We start from the raw sequence: 25,299 nt of genomic DNA, 5'->3' as shown, positions 1-25,299 counted from the left end.
CTGCTGAGCGAGTTTCTGATCGAGAAAACCGACTGCTAGCGCTGCACAACCGTTCACCGGCCACCCGGCATGTATAGGCACTGGATCTTGACCTGAAATGTAGTGCCGGTGGGAGATTTCTCTTGTGCGTTGTTGAACAATAAATATGCGCAGCGTACACGTTAACTAAAAGCGGACAGTGGGTCTCTGTGTCTAGTCTTTGTTCTGTCTCTCATGGCCCAATAGCAGTAATCTTGATGTGGGAAACAGCGGCGCAGACTGTATGCTTCGCCCCTCCACAGGATTCACGTTAGTGGAGCGGAAACACCCTTCTCTACATACTTCGCCCCTCCCCAATTTTTTTGCCAGGTTAAATGTTTTTGCTGATGCTTTATGTTCCACGCGTAGCCATCGGTATATTATCCTACTACACTCAAAGTACACTCGCCATCGCATCCTCCGGGCAAGCCGCCGTTGTCGGCGGCCACCTTGAGGAAACGGAACAGGGAACTCGGCGACGCGGACAATGAGTCCATCTAACTGTCTTCGGCGAGCAGTGTACAATCCGACGGTGAGTTCATGCCTCTTTAGAGCCGTAAAGCAAAACGAAGGTCTCTGAGTACTTCACCACCTTCGACCACACCGAGTGTGATGCCGAAGGTGGCTTCAGCAAGCTACAGTGTATTATTTGTGCAATTTACTCCATTGGAAAATCGGAGCTAGGCACCTGAAGCGGCAGTCACTAAAGAGAAAGCTCGAGTATCTGGTGAAAAACGACATCCAGTATGTTCGAGTCAACCGCCGCTAGAATGTGGTGGCCGTCGACGTTGTACCCCTCTCTGCTTGTTCTGATCAGTGTGACATACCTCGATAGTTTAAAGTTCAAGCTTGCATTCCACTGAACGAGGACTTGGTAGTTGATGTAATAATATACGATGTCGACACCACCATTCATTGGGGTGACCTTCCGATGCTGATCGAGGCAGTTGGTGAACCAACCAACATCGTCCTAGTATCACGTTTGGGTAAGGCGCGTCGCGTAAATGTTTTGTTCAGAGGCGACACTTTGCCATTCCACGTTAAGGTCACTTTAGTCACATAGTTCCTCCGTTTACACAAAGACCAGTCCGATGCCGTAAATACCAGAAAATGGGCCATGTGAGCGGAGTTTACAGGAACGTGGTGGTTTGCCCCCATTGTGCAGAGCCCTACGATTCAGAATTCTGCTGCGCAACTGGCCTGGAATGGCTCAGCAACCATGGATCGCATAAATATTCATCAACAGACTTAAAATACAATGAAACGTGCTGACAGAGACAGGGTGGGATGGTTAAACACACAAAGAGGCTGCCTATATTGTCAGAAAGCGAGAACGACGCTCCCATCACCGATGGAGGTCTAGGAATATTGCAGCCTAATATGGACCGGCACCGGGATCTCCCACGCTAGCGGACTGCCCTACTTCTCTTTGCCGTCAGCTACCAGCACTGGCGCCAACACCACCACCACCGTCACCAGCCAACGTGTTACAATCGCAGAGCCGAAAAGACGCAGAGGTAACGAAAGCTGTGGCGAATGTTGCGTGGCTGCCATTAACACAAGTGCACACTCACAGAGAACCGGCGCAAAATTCTATTGATGATCTGCGCTACGAAGACCTACGTCTCATCGCCGTATTAAGGTCATCACGATGATCATCATAATACGCACACTAGCTCGACAGAATGGCAACCCCATCAGTGCGAAGCGCACTGCATGTTCTGGATGCCTTGGAGACTGTTCTTGCAAGCTTTTCTTAAAGTCACGGATTGCAGTCTAGTTCATCTAAGAAAATTGCAGATGAACCGGACTCTGAAACAGTTCGCAGTTTGAGAACTTGTGGGTATGCACGGTGAACACTGCTATTCGTGCGATTGTATCAATTGTCCACTCTTTCCTCCTCATTTTTTATATTCATTTCCTCCTATTCCACGTCCCCCCGTATAGGGTAGCAAGCAGGGTGTAACTTTGGTTTACCTCCAGGCTCCCGCCCTTCCCTCTGTTTTTCTCTCTCGTGGCCGTTTTGTTAATTGGTACATACCAAAATTACACGTAATATCACGAGTGTGTGACGACCATAAAATGTCAATAATATGCCCTTACCACCTGTTTCAAAATGGGAGCTCTATTCCTTTATGAACAAGATGCTAAGTATAAAAAAAACGTAGACAATGTTGCGTTACGTCATGTACAAATTCGTGTGGAACGCTCCCGATATCAGCTTCACTGACACACAGTAAGCAGGACAGGTAAAAAACGCTCTCTGCTGCTTTCATCCCTTTTAGCGTTGAGCTAAGGAGTGTGATTCTAAAATTTTTATAAGACACTAGTGATAATTTTGCAGCACCCTTACGCTCAGGATATATTTCAACAATATCCCTATCGAAAAGTCTCATATGACACGCATGACACATATGCAATTATCTCGTATGATCATACGAGAACACATATGATTTATATGTGCTCATGCAAGATTATTGGATACGAGGCATATGTGTCATATGAGAATTTTTGATATGGATTGCCTTACAGTTTCGGAGGAGAAGGAAGCTTTTCAGTACGTAGTGAGACACTGGAAGTGGTAAAGGAATGCGTCTATTTAGGAAATGTGGTGACCGCACATGTGAACCACAAGACTGAAGTAATTAGAAGAGTAAGAATGGGGTGAATCGCATTTGCAAGCATAATAGGATCATGAGTAGTAGCTTACCAGGTTCCCTCAAGAGGAAGGTATATAAGAGCGGCATCTTACCAGTACTTACCTACACAGCAGATACTTGTAGGTTTACGAAAAGGGATCAGCATAATTTGAAGCCGACGCAGCGAGCCATGGAAAGAAAAATCACAGTTGAAACATTAAGGGAGAAGAGAGTTGAATGGATAAGGGAATAAATGGGTATGGACAGGGCATATAGCTCGAAGGCAACATAACCGTTGCTCATTAAGAGTAACACACTGGATTCCGCGTCTCCCAATTCATGTCATTCTTCCAATGTCGTTAGTATACCGTATGGATGAATTAGAAGTCTTAATAAACGGCGTCCGAACGCCGTAGATTCTGCACGCAGGAAAAGGTAGCGGTGTGAAATGGGGTGATAGCAGCGTAATGCTAAACCGACCACCATATATCTCGTGAACTCGCCGCCATCTTCTGTGCCCCGTGGACTGGCTGCATTCGTCACTGTCATCGGTGTGAAAGCCAGGCTAGCGAAGCGAGTCGGCTTGTGTTGCGCCATTGCAGAGTATAGCCCGTTCGCATTAGAACCAGTCAAGAAACCTGAACAGAAAAGGCGGGCCGTTGAAATTTTAACGACGAAGTAGTTTTCATTGTAGCGGTTTGTACTACAAAGTCCTATAACCTAAAAATGGCGTCCAGTAAGCTTTGTTGATATGGCGATTACCAGGATGCAGGCGCGTTTGCAGGCACGTTTGCGCCTGGTTTATATTATCGCTCTGCTCAGCATTTTGACTTCGATATGGTTATAACGACAGACTGCGTTATAGAACTCACATTAACGCCCTTATCAAAAAATGTGCCGAGGAAACATAGCGTTGCTCCGAGAAACATTAGAAGAGAATGTATTTCTTTTGTGAGAAAATTCTAAAAGCTGATCTTGATTGCTGTAAGTACCGCGGTGCAGTGACTGCGTGCTGCGTCAAATTCAGACAACCCTTCTAAAAAAATGGGAAATGAAAAAAAAACCAACGTGAGTTGCCATCCAAACATTTAATAGGCTCTCAATAAACAATCAGTGAACTGGGAGCGTGGAAACGAACACAAGACGACGAAGAAGCGCTAGTGTTGTGTAGTTCTTCGTCGTATTTTGACGCCCTGTATCGAAATAGGCGCCCTATATTGAAACAATTGTCTGAAAATCCAGGTAGGTTTATCCTCCTACAGCGAATAACGAACTTTTGCACTTTCCTTTCCTACCAAGACTGGCGTCACGTCTGCAGATGTGCAAATAATGGTTAAGCCAATGAAAAAATGCTCGTCAGTTGATCTACCTGAACTATGACTTCGCGGTCACGGCCGATGTACATGAACGCCAGCATTTCGCTCAATCATTTACGCCTCTACTACTAAGTTAATTATTATTTCATTGCGATATAGCACACGCGTCCAAAACAAGCCTCAAGGACGGCCAAAAACTGTATGAATGTTCACACATGTATATCCCAATTATTATAAATACCATCTCCAATACTTTCCTTGGCATTATTGTCTCTCAGTTCTCATTAATATTGTGTAACAAAGAAAAAAGAGCCCTTAAAAGCCATCTTCTTTCCTTCAGAACCAAACAAGATAACTCGAGGCCATATTTTCAAATAACAAGATTATGCACCAAGTGAATGCTCCAGTTTGCGTTCAGATGTTTTAAAGATAAATCTGTGTGACTACCGTGAGATTAGAATGTCGTTATAGAAGAAAAAGAAAGTGTGAAAAGCAAAGTCTTGGCGCTCTTTCCTTGTCGCTTGCAGTGCAATACCTTTACTAAACACGTGGGGCATGAACCTAGCACTAGTTTGTTTAGCGCATTTCTTAAATCAGACGATGTTATGTTCGCTAATGCTTTCTTGAGGAAGTATCCGGCTTGTGGGCCAGCACTGAATCCGAGAGGGTTGAGCCTCCGAACTGGTTGGCCTGCTGAAACCAGTGCCGCCTTTTCCCGGAGCGCCGCTGTCGGTTGTGACGGCAACTTCGGTCATTAGCGGTGACTCGAACGGGAGATAAATTATGCACACAGACACCATAAAGCGCGCCGCACCGAAGCGCGCCTAATGACTTCCCTTTAGTGTAGGATAAATCTTTGCGTTTGATCTGGCGATCAGGCTGTAGCAGCACACTCAGTTGTGTAAACTTCCCAGTCACTTCCAAGTCGTTTTTAGTAAACGTCACTGATCATATTCTGCCCGTCATGCGCAACTTGCGCATTCACACCGGTGAGCGTTAGTTCTAGAAGAACACCTATATAGCTAAAAAAACTTGGGCGCGGACGCCATGTCTGCGGATGATGTTCCTTTCTTGCGCCAAGGTTCTTCGGGAAAACCATATTTTGTACTTTTTCAATTAGTGCAGCGATACTGCTCAGTCAAGCAGATTACTTTTTTGCTTTTAGCCCGGTAATGTTCGTACTCTCTATACCATTATATAAAAAAAGACATACGCCGATGCGGATGAATACTCACCGATTTTGTTTCCTGTTTTTTTTTTTCACAATTGGCTAGCTGGCAACGATATCAATACCTCCGACTTTCATTATTTTTTGTAACCTTCGTATCCGTATAAAGCATCCGGACCTCTCTTTATCCCGCTTCCCCATTGTGGCGGAAGTCATCCGTACATCCGCCGCGTTTCCGTACAGCGGCGGGGAGCGCTGTTCAGAGGAAATAAAGAGCGCGCCATCGGACACCGGTCACTTCGTAGACGGGCGCGTGCTGGCTTCGTTGTTGCGGTTAACGCATCCCACCATCGGGCTACACGAAGTCAACGGAAGTCGGTGCAAGGACGATCTTCTGTGGCACTAGTTTTTTTAGCATTAGCTGCGTTCCCTAATCAACTAAAGTTATAATTCACATTACTAAAGTTTCTTTTAGGGGCGAAGCTCCTTATGCCGTGGCTCTGTCCATCCTCCGTTTGTTTGTTTGTAGTAGCCACCTCTAGTTCGTGAAGTGCTAACTAGATGGCGCTGGTGGCGCTCGCTCCATATATATGTATATATATGAATATAATATCACTAGACGGTGCTAGGTTTAGTAGTGTTCCAAAGAGACCATATATATATATATATATATATATATATATATATATATATATATATATATATATATATATATATATATATATATATATATATATATATATATATAATTGCATATCATATAGTTTTAGTATAGTTCCAAAGGAATTGGTTGGAGAGGGCGGAAAAGAAGAGGCTAGGACAAGAGGTAGAAGAAGCCAGGAGGAATTTAAATAAAATGGCTGAAAGAAAACTGCTTGCGTTGGAACTTTGCATGCCCACGTACACGATGTGGAATGGGACCCCATACTTACTGCGCTGGACTTTCTCTGGCTTACCGAGACGTGGAACGCGAAAAGACCGTATATCAAAGGATACGTTCCAGTCGTGTGCATCGATGATGCAGAGCGTCCTGCATGTGGTGTGGCCGTTTACGTCAAACAAACAGAAAAGGCACAAGATCTGAAACTACTACCAGCGACATAGAGCCACAACGGTGAATATGCTGCCATCGTTTTTAATGAATGCAACATCATGACCATGTACCTTACACCCAATTTGTCGAGCGGGAATATCAAGACATTCATTGACACGGCTTCGTGTAATTATGACAAGTACAAGAATAGACCATTTGTGTTAGTTGGTGATCTGAATGTCGATATTAACGAACAGAACAATCAGTGGTTAATACAACATATGGCAGCCAAATATGCTCTCACGTGCACGTCCTTTGATCATATGAAACCAACGACCATCCGAGGGACGTGTATAGACCTGGTATTTTCAAATTTCCAATTGCAACTCGTACAGGAACCGCTATCCCTTCATTTCACGGACCATAAAGCCGTGATAATGAAGGGACAACGCAAGCCAAGCATCATCTGAATAAGAAAAATAAAAGTTTGATGTTTGTAATATACACACAGTGTTTCTCACCCTTTATATGATGATTGATGGGGCGTTACACGGAAGTTTCACGGTTTACCGATGATTTCCTCCGGAGCTTCGCCCCACTCATCATCATTCACCATGTGGATATGCTCAGATTTTTTTACTGCTACTGCGCCTTCCCCTTGTTCTGTTAGTCAAGTCTAAGCTCGTTCAGGAAGCCAGCGCTTTTTGCTCGTACAGACTGAACAGGGCTATCGGCCGCTTTCCGTGCAGGTGCTGTTCGTGCACTGCTCCCATCATATGTCGGCACACGTGGCAGTGAATACGATTTTGACTTTTGGCTTTTTGAGGATGACTCTCGTCTGCGAATGCCTTTGACTAGGTAGTGTAGTTACCGCGCACATTTACTACGCACGTTTACACAAGTCTCTCTCTCTCTCTCTCTCTCTGTTTATCTCTTATCATTTCGCACTCCTGTCCACTTCTCATCGGCGTAGGGTATCTAACCAGAGGCTTGTCAGGCTAATTTCGGTGCCTTTTGAGGTTCTGTTTTGTTCCTACTTTATCACACGATTACAAAACGAAAGAAAGTTCTTTTGGAATCACCGCTTCAGGTATTGTTGATGAAGTTGTTTTTGATAATATATTTAAAATATGAACAGCTCAAACTGCATGAAGCGAAAGAGATGAGAAGTGACCGAACAACAAATGTGGGTGGAAGCAGTGTTTCGACGAGGGGCCTCGTCTCGTCACACTTTCTACTTTTGACACGTTGTGAGCAATAAAGTGAAATTGCTAAGCAGTTTTTAAAGCGTGCTGGAGTTTGCTGATGCTAGTTAAATGACAGCTGCTGCTGGCTGTTGTGCAAACATAGAATAATTATCGCTAATGTTGACTAATGCGGCCTGTCCACTGTTAGACCAGTGCCACTGTCTTCACTCAGTCTAAATACGAGGGCCGACGTCCTTATTCATTTCTTTTACATAGGTACTGTTCTTGCTGTGGATCCCCTATACTGAGCACTTTTCAATCAGACGCTAAAAATGATACAGTATGCTTTGCCGACACCTACAATGTCTTTTACGGCGCTACACACTTCAGTCTCCTCGTAGATTATCTAAAGGGGCGTCATTTTAAACTCGGTTGAAACGAAACGAAGACCACAGTGGAACGTGTCTCCAGAGACAGAAACTTCTCAGAATGTTCTGAGAAAGAAGGAAAAAAAGGTTAAACGTGCAAAAACTCGCGTTATAGAGGAACTTTCAGTGACGACGTGTCAAAACGAGAAAAGAGCTTTTTGGCGAGATGCTAAAAGCGACTTTCTCTTCGGGGGACACGATGCACGGACTCTGAACTGAAGAAGCAAGTGACCGCATATAACCTAAGCTGTGCGAAGGAAGAACGGGAATGAAAACGTTGAGAAAGCCGCGACGAGAGAAAAAGTGCACGACTTTAAAGTGGACGGCAGCCTTTCACCGAGGTGCCGACCATAAAGTGTCCGCCGCGCCCCCTAACAAGGAAAACCGTTAAGAGCACCGGGAACCGGGTCAATGCGACATAACGCGTCTTCGAATTTCGGTACTGTTTCTTTATGAAGCTTGTGATTTTTGCATGCACAATGCGGAGATCCTCTTCTTTGAGTTGTTTCTTAACACGGCCGGAAGAGAACCCTTCGCACCAAAAAATGTACGAAAATAAGTTTTACCCAGCATTCCCATCGCGTCATTGTTTATTGCGGATCTTGCGGAATCCCCTTCACTCTTGTTTCAAATAAGTGCGACATATTTCACAGTCATAGCGCCATGAAATTCCTGCTTCCTTGTATCAAGCATTCAGATTATCTTTCTGTCAACACTAGCCGCCAATACATTATGTTCTGAATGTTTTAAATTAAGAAAAAAAACTGCGCAGACCAAACGCAATTTGGAGACAATGTAAAGAGGGCCTTTCTTGAAGCTTTTGTTGCAACAACTGTTGCGCAACTGTAACACATAAAATTGTGCTTACTTTCGTAATATGCAAAGATTAATCGTACGCCCATAGGCGTGCGCACAGAGGGGGCAGCCCCCCCCCCCCCCAATCACCTAAGAGGGGGGCGCAAAATCTGCCCCGTACATTGACCGTGCTAGTCACCTAAGAGGGGGGGGGGCGCAAAATCTGCCCCATACATTGACTTAGTAGGGTGGGGGGGGCGCTGCGACGAACCTTTGTCCCGCCTAATGGGGAACCCTGCGCACGCCTATGCTTACGCCTCATACTGAATACCCAAACAATGCGAGGACGATGGAAGGAATGCACGACATTGCGTTTGTGCCTTCCGTTCCTTCCATCATCTTCGTCTTACCGGCGTGTTTTCTACCAATCACTACTAATTCGCCCGTATGTCAGTTCTTCTTTTAATGATATTGCCATGCCCACTTCTTGTCTTGTTTTGATGTATTTGGGTTTGACCGGCAGGGACGGTTATCAACGCTCGACGCTGTCCGCGAAGCATTGTTCGAGAAGCTTCACGTCTATAGTAGATCGTTCTGTTAAGATTGCGCCCCGCACGCGAATGTTCCAGCTTTGTCTACAGATAACGCCGCCACCAGCGATATTGCTGGAAAGTTCGATACCGCCTGTATAAAAGCCGACGCGATTGACCGCTTGTCAGTTGATCGACGGACGACGCCCTGTTCGCCGCTATCATTCTACAGCGTGTATTGCTGTAGCTCTAGTTCTCATCTTCCGGCCACGAGTTCGGCCAAATAAACAGTTTTATCCTGCAAACGCCGACTGCTGTCTTCGTCGACGTCACGACCACGTGACATCTGGTGGAGGTGCTGCTTCTTCCATGATCCGGACGCCCCCGCGAAGCGCTGACCCAAGTCCAAGCCGCGAGCAGGACGACAGCAAAGAATACCCGGATCGTCGAACAAGCCGCAGGCAGAAGGGACTGCAGCCAGAGCACGGGCTCCTTCCCGAACAAACCAGGCAGCCAAAGGTCCCAACACCCACCGCAGCGACGATGACCGACCCCGTGCAGCCTGCGCCGATCCTACTCCGGCAGCCCAAGGAGCCGCCAACCTTCCGCGGGTCGTCATTCGAAGACCCGGACTCCTGGCTCGAGACCTTCGAAGGGTCTCAGCGTTCAACAACTGGGACTACGAGGACAAGCTGCGCCACGTTTACTTTTACCTTGAAGACGCAGCAAGGACCTGGTTCGAGAATCGCGAGTCCACTCTTCGAACTTGGGACGCCTTTCGCAGCGCTTTTCTGCAGACGTTTGCAAGCGTCGTCAGAAAAGAAAGGGCCGCAGCCTTGCTAGAGACGCGGGTCCAACTTCCAAATGAAAGTGTTGCCATCTTTGGAGAGGAAATGACCAGACTGTTCCGCCACGCTGACCCAGCCATGCCCGAGGACAAGAAAGTCAGGTTGCTCATGCGAGGGGTAAAGCAAGAGCTCTTCGCTGGGCTGATGCGGAACCCACCCTCGACAGTCCAAGAATTCATCTCAGAGGCGACGACGATTGAGAAGACCCTGGAAATGCGCAACCTCCAGTATAATCGCCGATCGATTCAAGACAGCCCAGCTGTTCATGCCGTCGGCTCCGACGACCTGCGTGAAACGATCCGAGCGATCGTGCGGGAAGAACTGCGCAAGCTTTTACCCTTACCACAACCTGAAGTTGTCTCGATCGCTGATATCGTCCGAGAGGAAATACAGCAGTCTCTGGGCACCCCTGAGTCAGCGCAGCCACAGCCGCAAGCAGTGAGCTATGCCGCTGCAGCCCGACGCAACACCCCCTCCTCGCCCACGTCAAGACGCCGCGCCACCCCAGCAGTTCCGCCGCCAGGCGCCACCGCCGCCGCCACCGACGTCAAGCCGCCCGCCAGCCGGCCAGCTATACACGCCGAGAAAGACCGACGTTTGGCGCACCCCCGACCACCGCCCACTCTGCTACCATTGCGGGGAAGCTGGCCACACTTACCGCCGCTGCCAGTACCGACAGATGGGACTGCGTGGGTTCGCCATCGACGCGCCGCATCCACAGCGAGGGGAAAGACCACACGACATCGCCGACTACCTCGCGGAAACGCAATGGACGCCCCGACAACCTTCCCGTTCGCCGTCGCCAGGCCGCTACGTCTCCCCCCAACGCCGACCATACACTTGCCCAACGCGAGGCCGGTCACCCAGCCCGTATCCGGAAAACTAAGGGCAGCAACCGATGGAGGTGCGGTTGCTGTACGACGAAATACCGAAGATCCTCCGCCGCCGATGACAACACCGCAACGACATCTAAAGAACACGCCGCAAGCCGAACGAAGCCCTGACGTCGAAACTTCACGGCCCGAAGAAGACCTGACGACACAACGACGAAGCAGCGGGACAAACCGACGTAGCCGTGATCCGACGCCGCGACCAAATCGAAACGGTAGGCGACGAACGAGTGACCTCGACGTTCTCGTCGATACTGGAGCCGACTATTCTGTCATCAGTGGACCGTTCGCGACGAAGCTGAAGAAAGTCAAGACCGCCTGGGAAGGCCCCGAAATCCGCACAGCGGGAGGTCACCTAGTAACGCCGGCAGGAATCTGCACAGCGAGGGCCTCCATCAACAACAGATTTATCCCGCAAGCTTCGTAGTCCTTCAGCATTGCTCCCGAGATGTCATCCTTGGTATGGACTTCTTAGGCCTTCATGGTGCAGTCATCGACCTCAGATCGAAGTCGATAACACTATCTACAGAAAAAGCATTACCGCGGTACACGCCGCCAGGGAAGCATGCCTTGAATGTGCTGGAAGACCAAGTCACCATTCCCCCTCGCTCCAGCGTCATCATTTCCGTCGGCTCTCAGAATGTAGCAGACCTGGAAGGCGTCATTGAAGGCGACGAGCACCAGTTGATTAACCGCGAGATTTGCGTCGCAAGGGGAATAGCAGAGTTGCGGGGAGGCAAAGCAACAGTGATGCTCACAAATTTTAGCAACGAGTATAAGCACGTAAACAAAGGCACGACAGTCGCCTACATCGAAGAAATCACGGCTACGTCGATGGCTTTCGCCATCGCCGATTCTTCCAAGCCAACACCGACGAACCAAGCTTCTCAACCAGTTTTCGACGTTAATCCTAGCCTTCCGGAGCATAAACAAGAACAGCTCAAAACCCTGCTCTTGAAATACAGGGACTGCTTTTCGTCATCGTCAAGAATCCGCCAGACCCCAGTCGCAAAACATCGCATCATAACAGAGGAAAATGCCAGGCCACTCCGGCAGAGCCCGTACAGAGTTTCAACGGGAGAACGCGAATCCATAAAGAAACAAGTCGACGAAATGCTACGCGACGACATCATCCAGCCGTCGAAGAGTCCATGGGCGTCACCCGTGGTGTTAGTGAAGAAGAAAGACGGAACTCTACGCTTCTGCGTCGATTATCGCCGCCTGAACAAAATCACGAAGAAGGACGTCTACCCTCTCCCACGGATAGACGACACCCTGGATCGACTCTACAACGCGAGGTACTTTTCGTCGATGGACCTCAAGACCGGCTATTGGCAAATCGAAGTCGACGAGAGAGACCGAGAGAAGACTGCCTTTATAACACCAGACGGCCTCTTCGAGTTCAAGGTTATGCCCTTTGGTCTTTGCTCGGCACCTGCGACGTTCCAGCGCGTTATGGACACCGTGCTGGCTGGATTGAAGTGGCAGACTTGCCTTGTGTACTTGGACGACGTCATTGTGTTTGCCTCAAGCTTCGACGAACACCTCCGGCGCCTTGACACTGTACTACAAGCAATCAAGACTTCTGGCCTCACCTTGAAGCCTGAAAAGTGCCGCTTTGCATACGAGGAGCTGCTGTTTTTGGGTCACGTGATCAGCAAGGGTGGTGTTCGCCCAGACCAGCGGAAAACAGCTGCCATCGCTGCTTTATCGCCCCCCACCGACACGAAAGCCGTGCGCCGTTTTCTCGGCTTGTGCGCCTACTACAGGCGCTTTGTCAAGGAATTTTCACGAATCGCCGAACCGCTAACTCACCTCACGAAGACCGACGTGCCATTCAAGTGGGAAACGGCGCAAATCGAAGCATTTGAAGAACTGAAACGACGCCTTCAGATGCCTCCGATACTAGCACATTTCGACGAATACGCCGATACGGAAATCCACACCGACGCAAGCAGCGTAGGACTCGGCGCCGTCCTTGTGCAGAAGACTGACGGGCAGGAAAGGGTCATCAGTTATGCTAGCCGGTCGCTATCAAAGGCAGAAACGAACTATTCCACAACAGAAAAGGAGTGCCTAGCGATCATCTGGGCCGCATACAAGTTTCGCTCCTACCTCTACGGCAGGCCCTTCAAAGTTGTGAGCGACCACCACGCATTGTGTTGGCTAGCTAACTTGAAGGACTCTTCAGGTCGCCTCGCACGGTGGAGCCTACGACTTCAAGAATTCGACATTACCGTCGTTTACAAGTCCGGAAGGAAACACTCCGACGCTGACTGCCTGTCTCGCGCCCCCGTCGACCCACCGCCGCAGTACGACAAGGAGGACGACTCCTTCTTGGGAATCATAAGTGCCGACGACTTCGCCGAACGACAGCGAACGGATCCAGAACTCAGGCGCCTTGTGGAATACCTCGAGGGCAGGACCACCGTTGTTCCGAAGGTATTCACGCGGGGACTGGCATCATTTTTCTTGCGCAACGGTGTTCTCCTAAAGAAGAACTTCTCACCGCTTCGAGCCGATTGCCTTCTCGTGGTACCCTCGACATTGCGACCAGAGGTCCTCCAGGCTCTGCACGACGACCCGACGGCTGGACACCTGGGTGTTTCTCGCACGCTAGCAAGAATACAGGAGAAGTGCTACTGGCCGCGCCTTTCCTGCGACGTCACTCGTTACGTGAAGACCTGCCGGGACTGTCAGCGACGCAAGACACCGCCCAATAGGCCAGCCGGACTTCTGCAGCCTATCGAGCCACCTCGACGGCCGTTCCAGCAAATCGGGATAGACTTACTGGGGCCGTTCCCGACGTCCAATACCGGAAACAAATGGATCGTCGTAGCTACAGACTACCTCACCCGCTACGCCGAGGCGAGGGCCCTGCCTAGAGGCAGTGCCGCCGAGGTAGCGAAGTTCTTCGTTGAGAACATCGTCCTGCGTCATGGCGCCCCAGAAGTTCTCATCACCGACAGAGGTACGGCGTTTACTGCTGACCTAACTCAGGCAATACTGAGATACAGCCAAACAAGCCACCGCCGGACCACAGCGTACCACCCACAGACAAATGGCCTGACCGAGCGGCTAAACAAGACCATCGCCGACATGTTGGCCATGTATGTCGACGTCGAACACAAGACGTGGGATGCCATCCTTCCGTATGTGACCTTCGCATACAACACGGCCGTCCAAGAAACGACGCAGATGACGCCGTACAAGTTGGTCTACGGAAGGAGCCCGGCGACGACGCTCGACGCCATGCTACCCAACGTCACCGACGAAGAAAAACCTCGATGCCGCCGCTTGCTTACAACGTGCCGAAGAAGCTCGACAGCTCGCCCGCCTGCGCATCAAGACCCAGCAGCACACCGACAGCCGTCGCTACAATCTTCGACGACGCTTCGCGGAATACCAGCCCGGCGACCGTGTTTGGGTCTGGACGCCGATACGCCGACGTGGGCTTAGCGAAAAACTCCTTCGGCGATACTTCGGGCCATACAAGGTTCTTCGACGCCTCGGCGCTCTTGACTACGAGGTGATCCCGGACGGCATTACGAACTCCCAGCGACGCCGCGCACGACCTGAAGTCGTCCATGTCGTGCGCCTTAAGCCGTTTTTTGCACGTTAGCGAACCTGGGGACTCTATTTTTCTTCCTTTGTTATTGTAATTTATTTTTGTATGCACTTGTTTTTTTTCTCTCTTCTATGTTCTTTCACAAGCATCGGGACGATGCTTTTTCAGAGGGGGCAATGCCACGCCCACTTCTTGTCTTGTTTTGATGTATTCGGGTTTGACCGGCAGGGACGGTTATCAACGCTCGACGCTGTCAGCGAAGCATTGTTCGAGAAGCTTCACGTCTATAGTAGATCGTTCTGTTAAGATTGCGCCCCGCACGCGAATGTTCCAGCTTTGTCTAGAGATAACGCCGCCACCAGCGATATTGCTGGAAAGTTCGATACCGCCTGTATAAAAGCCGACGCGATTGACCGCTTGTCAGTTGATCGACGGACGACGCCCTGTTCGCCGCTATCATTCTACAGCGTGTATTGCTGTAGCTCTAGTTCTCATTTTCCGGCCACAAGTTCAGCCAAATAAACAGTTTCATCCTGCAAACGCCGACTGCTGTCTTCTTCGACGTCACGACCACGTGACAATATGGAATGTTTATAAATATGCCTAGCAATGAGCCGAGGGCGATATTGCTGGATGGCGAAATGGTGATCGCCTCGGAGCACGGCCCTGTAAGAGCTATCATGTAATACACAAAACGCAACACATTGGTGTACAAAAGAGGGCAGCGGGAACGTGCTATAGCTGTATGCTGAAGTGTGTTAGAAGAAAAGATGCACGACGTGGACTACGGCGTACTTTATAATGGGAGATCTGTGCACAGGTGTTCTTGGACTGTATATGACCTATGTAAGCCTAACGCCAGACGAGCGTGTTTAGGGAAAAATAGGAACGATTTCGTGTACTATGTGCAGGCCTGATCAGTATGAGAGGGAACACTCGAATTACATTTAGAAGCGAAGCACCTAACGCGCTCGGGCTGTCGGCGTCTTCTGTCATCGTAACCCGTCGCGGTAAAGCAAGTGGCAAATAAGACGGCGCGTTCGCTCAGGTAAAGCTCGCTTGAACGCGAGCTCGCCCGCGAGAGACAACGCCACATGCGCGCCTTCGAGTGGTAAATAAGACGGCGAGTTGGCTCAGGAAAAGCTCTGTTTCTGCTATGGAAGCTGCCTGCGATGGGCGCCGGGCGCTGTCTGAGGCGCTGTCTGTAGCAAGAGGACAGCTGTCCTCTTTGCTACAGACAGCACTTTACAAGTGCATAAGACTAGTACTTTACAAGTGCATAAGAACCCGCTACGGTGGTTTAGTGGTAAGGGTGCTCGACTGCTGACCCGAAGGTCCGTGGGGTCGAATCACGGCCGCGGCGACCGTATTTTCGATGCAATCGAAATGCTTGAGGCCCGTGAACTTCTATTTAAGTGCACGTTCAATAACCCTAGATGGTGTAAATTTTCGGAGCCCTCCACTGCGGCGTCTCTCATAATCATATCGTGGCTTTGTGACGTTAAAACCCAACAATTCTTATTATTAAGTGCATGAGAAATGCCATCGAAGATCAAGAGATTGTCAGTGTTATCTGTCAGTCGGTCACTGGCTCGCAGACACATTAATTCCCATCTTTCGACATGGCGCTAGAAGACAGCAGTTTTCGCGCAATGTAATCGATCTAGAGCGCAGGCTGTGCGTCAAGGACATCCACTGTTAATAGCTAACACGTACATCGGAAAGAACGACGTTAATACCAACCAGCTAGCGAAAGCTACTCGATTGGTATAGAAGCAAGTGATTGGTTAGAAGCGAGTGATGTCCTGGGAAAGTATTGAAAGCAACAATTTGTATCACATCCAACAATGTGCATTAATTTGAGCTGACGTTGTCACGTTATGCGGCAACGGGTTGCATGTCCGTGCCACCGCGCTGTGTGCAGAATTTAGTGTGTTTGAACTACACACTAATGTTTTTATTCTAAATGATAGGCTTTGGGACTTAATGTCCAATTTATACGAGATGACTTCAGATGGACTTCATAAATTTTCTGTGAAAGCGAGTCGCGGACGACATATGCGGGCCACAATCTGCTAAACCTGCTATATCGAAGAGAAAAGAAATGCTGGGCATACAACAACAACAACAAGAACAACAAAGACGACGACATCAACAACAGCAACAAAGACTGTTGAGCTGCTTCCCGTTTCTACAAATAGTCAGCTTTTTATCTATAGGTTTACTTACGTGCAAAAAGGAGAAAACGAAAACCGTTTTAATGCGGTAGGGCCCCATTTTCGTTTTCGTATGTCTATACTCCACGTGGCAGTGCGGCAAATAAAACGAAAGGTAAATTGGGCCCCTTGTTTGTGGAAAAGTGCGGCTCGGCTCTGGGACACAAAAGCCGAAACAGATGGCCAGGAGGTGGTCAGGCACAGGGCACGCCTGCCACCCTGCAAACGACCAAAGCAGAACGTACGATGTCATAAACACAACGCGCAACAATGAAGTCCCGGAGGGTACTGTCTGATATAGAGAGTAAGTGGAAGCAGAAAGCGTTTGGCCTCCTGAGGCGCGTCCTTGGCGCTGCTTTTAGGTCACAGACTCGCGGAGGCGACCATTCCACAACCTCAGCGCCAAACGAAATAAACGTACAAGGCCTTTCGCATGGAAACTGGGACATCGTTGCCTTTCAGCCAGCTAACGCGCTCTTGCTTTATTAGCTTCTATTTCGGTACCGTTCTTGGCAATATGTTTCGCAATGACCACCACGCTTGTTTCTTGTTTTGGTCAGCTTTCTGGAAAGTGACATGAAATCTCTTGCCTGTGCTCGCTTTAAGAAGTACAGAGCGGATGTTCACAGTGTTGTTTTGGCTTATTCGGTGAGTAGCCACTCGGAACTCAGAAGAATTATTTCGAAGGTATTCTAAAGGTCGTCAGCTTGCGTTTCCTGATTCCTCGTGCACAATTAATTTGAGCGCGTGAGCACACGCGTCACGTGCGCTCTCTCTCTTACGTACACACACATGCGCACTCGGCACGCGCAATAATCAATCGTGGATTTTATTAACTGAAATACTGGAGAATGTCTTCCAACGTTTAAACTTATCAACCCATAAAGGAACTCCGTCCCCTCCCCCCTTCCCCGCCTTACGCGCCTGCATGTGCGCACCACGCGCGCACCCAAGCTCAGTGAGATAGATGGCTTTTCCCAAACCTGTGCCGTGACTTATATCGACAAAATTTGCTCCAAATGAGCGATTTCTCCTAAAGCGCTGCCACTTCACGAATTTAGTTTCTCGTTGCTTTGCTCACACGACATATTGGCTATTTTGGCTTTGAAGTGGTCTTGGATCTGATTCTGAATGCTTGCACAATGACTATGTCAGCGAAGATATGTCACTTTTCTTTGTTGTTAATTAGGAACACGCATTACCGTTGGCGAGTTTCTGAAGCAGCTTAAGCTTATTTTCAAGAGCGCACTATTATAGTTAATCGCCCCCCGCGCTGTTTACCTTCCTGTTCAAGATAAATTTGCTTTGCCACACATTTGTCCTGCCAAAAAGGAAGCGCGCTTTACAGAGCTAGCAAGAACGTGCATTTTGGGCGCCATCCGAAATATGCATTCGACGCTATTTTAAATGCGAAGCATTCCTTAGCGAACCTTAGGCACCTTGAGCGTTTCTTTCTTTCTTTCTTTCTTTCTTTCTTTCTTTCTTTCTTTCTTGTCTTCTTTCTTTCTTTCTTTCTTCTTCTTTCTTCTTTCTTTCTTTCTTCTTCTTCTTTCTTTCTTTCTATCTTTAGCTATCTATCTATCTATCTATCGTATCTATCTATCTAATCTATCTATCCTAGCTATCCTATCTATCTATCTATCTATCCTAGCCGACGCCTGGGTGTCTCTCGTGATCGCCTCCTTAAGCTCGGTGTCGACCAAAAATGGCATGGGAGGGTAAGAGGGTTTGACGAATGCTTCTGTCTGGTCAGGTACATTAAATAACGTAAAAAGCCTGTTGCACGTACGTCGTCAAACCTATTCATCCAGACACGTGTGGCACATTACCCGTTCGAGGGTATGTGCACACGGTTACCACGGAACCGCAGTGTACGGGTATGCGTCCACAGGTGATCGACAGTTATATTTACCCAGGAACGGCGAGAACAGACATTGGCAATTTAGATGTGAGAGCCCTAAAAAAAACTGACATCGACATCGTTGACCCGGTGAATGCAAAGAATAAAAATTAGGATCTCAGCGGCAATCGAACCCATGCATTCTGCGTGGGAGTCAGCTACACTACCAAAGAGCCACGCCAGGTCTAGAAACTGCTTTGGCAAAGCACCCCATGTAGGCGTAATGTCGGTGCAACGTCAATTGTGGCTGTCGTGCTGGCTATCTGACTTTAGACGAAAGCAACGAACACTACATATGTACTCTTACGATACAGGCGTCATATCAGGTTAAAGTCTGTGGTTCCAGTGTTGGCTCCGCTTTTATAGCATTCCAATAAACATTACATTTCTACTCCTATGACTAAGCAAGCTATATTGAAGAGTTGCTCGACCCCAGAGAAATACATTAATGAAAGTTACGTACAATATTCACATCATTGCACCGTAAATTGCACTTGTTTCGATAACACTGACATATGTACTCTAAGGTGAGTGCTGACGTTACTTCGCACCATAACATTTCCTTTAAGCGCCAGTGCTGTCGACGTACCTGGTAAACCCACGATGTGCACACAACTACTACACTTACAAAAGCGCGCCGATACACCTCGTAACGCTTGACTCAAAGCCATGAAATACAGCATAAAAGTACTTGCTGACTGCTTAGCACGAAACCGATTCCCACAAGGTGTGGGATCTGCCAAATTTTTCAACTAAAAATTCCCGAATTCTATCTCAAAACTTTGTAAGCGTTCGTAGTGTTGGTTTGCGGTGTCTGTGCACTTTTGAACCTATGTTCCTGCTACACCTTCAGAAGGCAGAGAAAATGTGGTAATAATATGGAACTTTTACCTCAGGCAAGTTCCCGAGAAAAAATTATAAAAATGATGCTAGCTTACTTTAGTCTCGGAGTTGGCAGCGTTGAGGGAGGGTTCTTGCGTGTGTAGTTGCAATAAGTGGTTCGAAAAACGCAAATATGCCCGAATAAATAAACACTGCAGGCAAGGTTAGTGCACCTGCTCCTTCTCTAGAAAGGAGTACACGACGCCGACGTATTGGCAAGGAGCTCAAAACGTTCTGTTGGTGCTGTAGAGTTTTTAATTACTACATAGGTGAGTTTCGCAGCCCTTGTAGGCGACTTTTTGGTGTTTTCATTTTCGCTGTTTAAATCCATATGGCTTCCAAAATTTCGCAGTTAACGTAGAAAAGTAACTTAATAGAACTTTTTGTTGGGCTAGTTGGAATGAGGGAGCACGAACTTTCGGTGAAAAATAAACTTTCAGCACATTTGCCTGTGCACTGTGGTTCCTGCAAGTGTGAGCCCAGGTTTGCCAGTGTTTCCGTTCTTGGAAAGAGTAACGATGTCTTAGCGCGTGAAATTATGGAAGCATACTATATTAGAAAGAAGAAAGAATGCTGTGTTAGTGACACATCTGTTGCTCTGCGTGGGGGTGAATTTAGTTTCATCGATTCATTTTTCGACTAGTTGATCATGTTATCGCGTGTTTTCGGACGAGCTTGTGAGGCGACGTGCGCGCGCAGGGTCGCTGTGGTTATATATGACGCTGATGTTCTGGGAATAAAGTTAGTTGCGAGTGACGCCCTTTCTGTCCTGTCCTTACTTTTTTTCCTTGATGGTACGCGTCTTTTTGGTTTTTCAGTAACGTAGAAAAGATGTTCAGTAAGGTGCGAATTTCAATAAGGTATTAAAATGCGCAGACGTTTCATAAGGAAAGAATATGCAAGATGTGCAAGGTCTTGTCATTTGTCTTGTTGCGTGAAATGTTTGCGTTTTCCATGCACTCTGCGAGAATGAGTAAACTAGCCCTGTGACGCATTTTGTTAATGCACTAAGCCATTTTTTATTTTAAACCTTAGCACTCTCTGCACCTTCTACCCTGTTGTTTGGGTGTTGGCTACTACCTGGTTGGCCACATCGGATATTGTGCAAGCAAGTACGGAATATAGACTGGTCTAAGTCCTGTCATTTTTGGCTGCTAACATTTCTATTTTTTATCCGTGAGAGCTAACTGAACGGTATTGCAGTAGACTCAACTGAATTAAAATGGTTGTACAGACGCGGTTGGCGTTTCATGGCCTCGTTAATTTGACGTCATGACATCGATCGTGTGAAAGCCTGCGATGGCGGAATCCGGGATACGAAAATACCTATAGTACAAACTCAACAACCTCAGCGGACAGTATATCAAAGTAATCACGGACGTAAGTTGTAATGCCAGCACAAACTTTCGCCACTGTCTTGCCTTTGTTCTTAAAAAACGAGGATTTCACTTGTAAAGGTCCAACCATATGCACGGAATTTTCGAGCGAAGGCGACGAGCGACAGCGACGTGCGACAGGATTTCCTGTCGTGGAGGGCCATCCATCGCTGTCGCTAGTCCCGTCGCATGTTTCTGGAAAGCCAGAAAAAATCGCGTGTAGCCTGGAAGTGAGCATGATGATTTCCGGCATCATGACAGCCTCTCTGATCCTCGTTTCGGGTGCAGTTTTCTCTTGATGCTTATTATCAGCGCGTACTTCAAGAAATGCAAGATATAGACTTCCTTCTTTACACCCACATCTTATGCGGAGAGCGAGTCAGCAGCCGTATTTCGTCGTTAATTTTGTTATCGACGGTTCGTTTTGATGTTTTGGTGGTAGCTTGTTGCACTGGTAGCAGCTTTCTGCAATGCCAGCATCGTCGTCGTGTGAGGTAGCCCTTCTCCTTGTGAGGCAGCGATGTGAGGTGCTGCGGCTTTTCTTAAACGTTCCATGAGAGCAAGAAGAAACGTTGCCGAGATACGCATCCTGGACTAACCGTAGCATAACGTAATTTGCCAAGTGCGGCGTAGTAGCGTCAGCGTACGCTTCTGGGCGGCCCTTCGAGATCGCAGCAGGTACTACTCTCGCGGTTAAACAAAAGATTGCGAAAACAGGAAGTTGCGATACGCTTTTTGGCTTCCTTATCCCACACAAGACAATAATAACTTTGAAATGCTGCCGTTCACCTGCTTCTTATATGTTTTTGGCAATTTACCTGCGTACACGCCATAGTTTTCAATCGAGCAACAACGACACTTTGTCGCTCATACTATTCGTGATGTTGCGAACAGGTGGTTGCTCCTGTCGCGACGCGACAGTGCGACCAAGCCCGTTTGTCGCTGTCGCTTGTCGCCGTCGCTCGGGAGTCGCGTGCATTTGGTTGGACCTTAAGAGATAAACGGGCCGCTGATGCATACCTGGTGACTGGTCATTGCCTTTCGCCTAGGGGCCATGGACGCACATTTTTCGGTCGAGATTGTCAGGCACTGCGTGCGAATCCTCTCTCTCCTTTCCTTCCTTTCCCTCTTCCCCAGCGCAGAGTAGCCTACCGGGCTCAACCCTGGTTAACCTCTCTGCCTTTTTTTTTTATCCTTTCGTCATCTGTCGTCCTCCTCTTCCATTAATTACATCTTTATCATTCATTGGGTATCTTGCTGTAATCATTCTACCGCCATCGTTACTTCCCCCTTCACTGCGTTGCCAGATTGTCCTGTTACTTTTTTCGGATCGTCGTCACTGCCGCATTACTTTAGTCATTATAGCGTCGTCACACAGTCGTTATGTCGTCGTGGTCGTCCCATATCGGTCGTTGTGTCGTGTAATTATTCCAGTGTCGCCATCGTCCTGCTGTCATTCCATCGTCATGATTAAGTCGTTGTCCGGCAGTTGTAATCATTCCATAGTCGTCATTTTTTGTCACCGTGCGTGGGATGCGCACTATCTAGCTGCCCAAGTTCATACTGAGCGAAACACTTTACGAAGATAAATGCGTGTAACTTGTCCCTGTGTCCTGTACTTGAATAGGTCGATAAACAAGAAAAGAATTTTTGGAAAACAAGGTTTGGCTACTTACGCTGTCGCAGTGGGAGAAATTTTGATGTTTCTTGTTTTGCTTTTCTCTTCATGTGCAGAAAAGTGAAACGAAAGACCGACTGCACACAGCCAAGAATTTTGTACAGCAACAAACCTTCCTGAAGAATATTTAGCAGCAGTGATATTGCTGTACAAACGTCTTGAGGCTTAGCGTTTATCCAGCCCGAAGTACCAGCGTGAATTACATCAACAGATGAGGAATAAAGTTAAGAACTAGGGCTTTTATATTATAGTGACTGTAGAATCAAGAGTATCATGCATGGTTACGGGGCGACGTCGTAGGTACTGCCTACAGCATCATGTACAGCATTATTTTATTGCAGGAAAATGAACGCAGCGACAAGCGTACTTGCCGGACATTCAGGAATGAATAATCATGAAATCGAGGGTTATTTTGTAAAAACAACAGACAAAGAAAAAATGCCTTCGAGACTTCTTATTCAATTTTCAATCACCCTAGCAGCACAGCGCATACTCATTTGCAATGTCGGCAACGTGTGCGTGCACAATGATTTCGTCATATCTTGAAACATACGCAAACAGACTTTCTTTATCGCTCATCCTGGTTGCGTACCAGAGTCCCACGCTCGAGGGCTAACGTCTTGTATTTCCGTTTCTTATGGTCAGCGTCTAACTTCGATCTAGCAAATGGGAATATACACGAAAAAAGATGTTTATACTGTGATCGGAATGGGTATGTGGACGTCAATACACCAGTAGAATCCTGTCAACAACTGGAGCGACGTCCGAAAGGCTCAGTTGATTCAACAGCTGACTCGCATTATGGGGCTAGCTGGCTCACATTATGAGGCTGGCTGTCTCTGTAGGAAGTTTCTTCTTTTATTTTTCATTTCTCTTTGGTGTGAATGGACTTGTGACACAATGCATTTTTGTGGGTCTGGTGGCGGTATAAACAAACTGATGTCGTGCTGAAACCACACTCACCGCACAACAGATATCCGCGTCCATTCTCGTCGCCGTGAACGCAGTTTCTTTGTGTTCGTGTTTTCGTGAGCATGCTTTTAGTGATAGGGTATGAGTTTGGGCAGTTGGTGGTCCATAGCGTCATTTTATGCGCCAACTGAAAGTGGAAAATGACACAGAAAGACGAAACTTGCACAAGCGCTAGCGTACGTTTCATCTTTCTGTGTCCTGGTACACTTTGAATAAGGGCATAAAGTGACTTTCACTGGCAATTATATTTGGCTGCGAGTATTATATGCGTGAGAATCATACCTTACTCTGAACTAAAGCTGTGGTCCTAAGGTTCGCTTCTCTGAATTCAGCCTTGATTCCTACATGACAAGATTTATAAAGCCTCGAAAGAAAACACCGTCTCATAAAATATTTGTTCATCACTTTATGATAATTCTCGCAGATGGAAGCGTAAATATTATAAAAATCCACATAGTCGTAATCACTCCGACGCGCGTTTTTTCTCTTATTTGTGCCGCGCCCTCAAGACATGAAGGAGCCCAAGGTAAATCATGCAACTCCAGTTCAGCGCTGGTTTGATGCTTGCGCACTCCCGGAGAAGAGAATCCAAATTCATCATACAGGAAGCGGTTGCACAAGATGCCTCAACGGCGGAATTGGCCCCGCCACGGTGGTCTAGTGGTTATGGCGCTCGACTGCTGACCCGAAGGTCGCGGGATCGAATCCCGGCCGCGGCGGCTGCATTTTCGATGGAGGCGAAAATGTTTGAGGCCCGTGTACTTAGATTTAGGTGCACGTTAAAGAACCCCAGGCGGTCAAAATTTCCGGAGCCCTCCACTACGGCGTCTCTCATAATCATATCTTGGTTTTGGGACGTTAAACCCCAGATATTATTATTATTATCAACGGCTGAATTGTGTCCGCTCGAACGCATGAGCGCTTGTTCTTCACATCGACCGAGAAAGTTTTTTGCCGCCATCATAGCTGGGGCTTCATCTCCAGCAGCGGTGAAGAGCAGCCGAGCAGAAAGCGCGAATGCTTTCTCCCTCAGCTTGCGCATCCTTTTTTCGGGCACTTTTGCTCCTTGTTTCGTCTCTCCGCACGAGTTTTGTAAGGGCGTTGTTGCTGGAGTATGTTGTCTGGCGCGCAGGTAGCGAGACCTATCGTTTCCCGTCGTATACCCATTTGGGTGGAAGTACCACACGCATTGCATCTAGTACTTCCCCCTTAGCGAGTTTTGCTGCGGCTGCTGGCGCTCACCTTGCTCTCCGCGGAGTATTGTGCAAGCTTATTAATGCACCTTGTTCTAGTGAACCCTGGCGAGAGGCGTGCTCTTGTCTTTATTTATTTTTTTAGTTCGTTTTGGTTTATAGAGCACATAGCGCTCGTTATTGGAGCTCGTGTTTGTTGCTACGGCGCCCGAATGGCATTTTGACACGTGACTTCGAACGTTTTACACGTGTGGCTGTATTGTATCGTTGTTTTAAAGGCCCCGGATGCGGAATTTGCACAAAACATTTGCGCCAACTTTGTCGCGTGTTTTTCAAGCGTGAGCGAAGCTGTCGGTATGCAAGTTGATCACGCTTATTTTATGTTTAGTTACATCATGTTCATAGCAGATGTTCAATGGTACTCATGTAACATCTTCATGCCCCTATGTGCTTAGCATCGTGCAGTTCCATTAGGATTTCTATTTATTAGATCACCGATTAGGGCGCAGAACTAGCTTACTCTTTGAGATACATTTAATATTTATTGAAGGGTAAAGATAGGAAGCTTATAACAAACCTCTGTTTTCCACAGATTGTAAACGTGCCTACACGCAAGTGTCTGGACGAAAAATTTTTGGAACTGTTCGCTTACTTTAAATCAT

The 25,299-nt window shown here is 47.8% G+C and overlaps 1 long non-coding RNA gene across 1 annotated transcript in view; it reads left to right on the top strand.

Moving 5' to 3' along the window:
• Positions 1-24,317, top strand: part of LOC125758554 (uncharacterized) — a 134,930-nt gene extending 110,613 nt beyond the window's left edge. Inside the window, exon 2 of the long non-coding RNA XR_007416215.1 lies at positions 24,136-24,317. This is a non-coding gene — a long non-coding RNA (uncharacterized LOC125758554). The remainder of the gene's footprint in view (positions 1-24,135) is intronic.
• The last annotated feature ends 982 nt before the right edge of the window (positions 24,318-25,299 follow it).

The sequence above is a fragment of the Rhipicephalus sanguineus genome, chromosome 5 (assembly GCF_013339695.2).
Source record: "Rhipicephalus sanguineus isolate Rsan-2018 chromosome 5, BIME_Rsan_1.4, whole genome shotgun sequence".
NCBI lineage: Eukaryota > Metazoa > Arthropoda > Arachnida > Ixodida > Ixodidae > Rhipicephalus > Rhipicephalus sanguineus.
The sequence above is the reverse complement of the archived record's forward strand: the minus strand, read 5'-3'. Positions and strand labels throughout refer to the sequence as shown.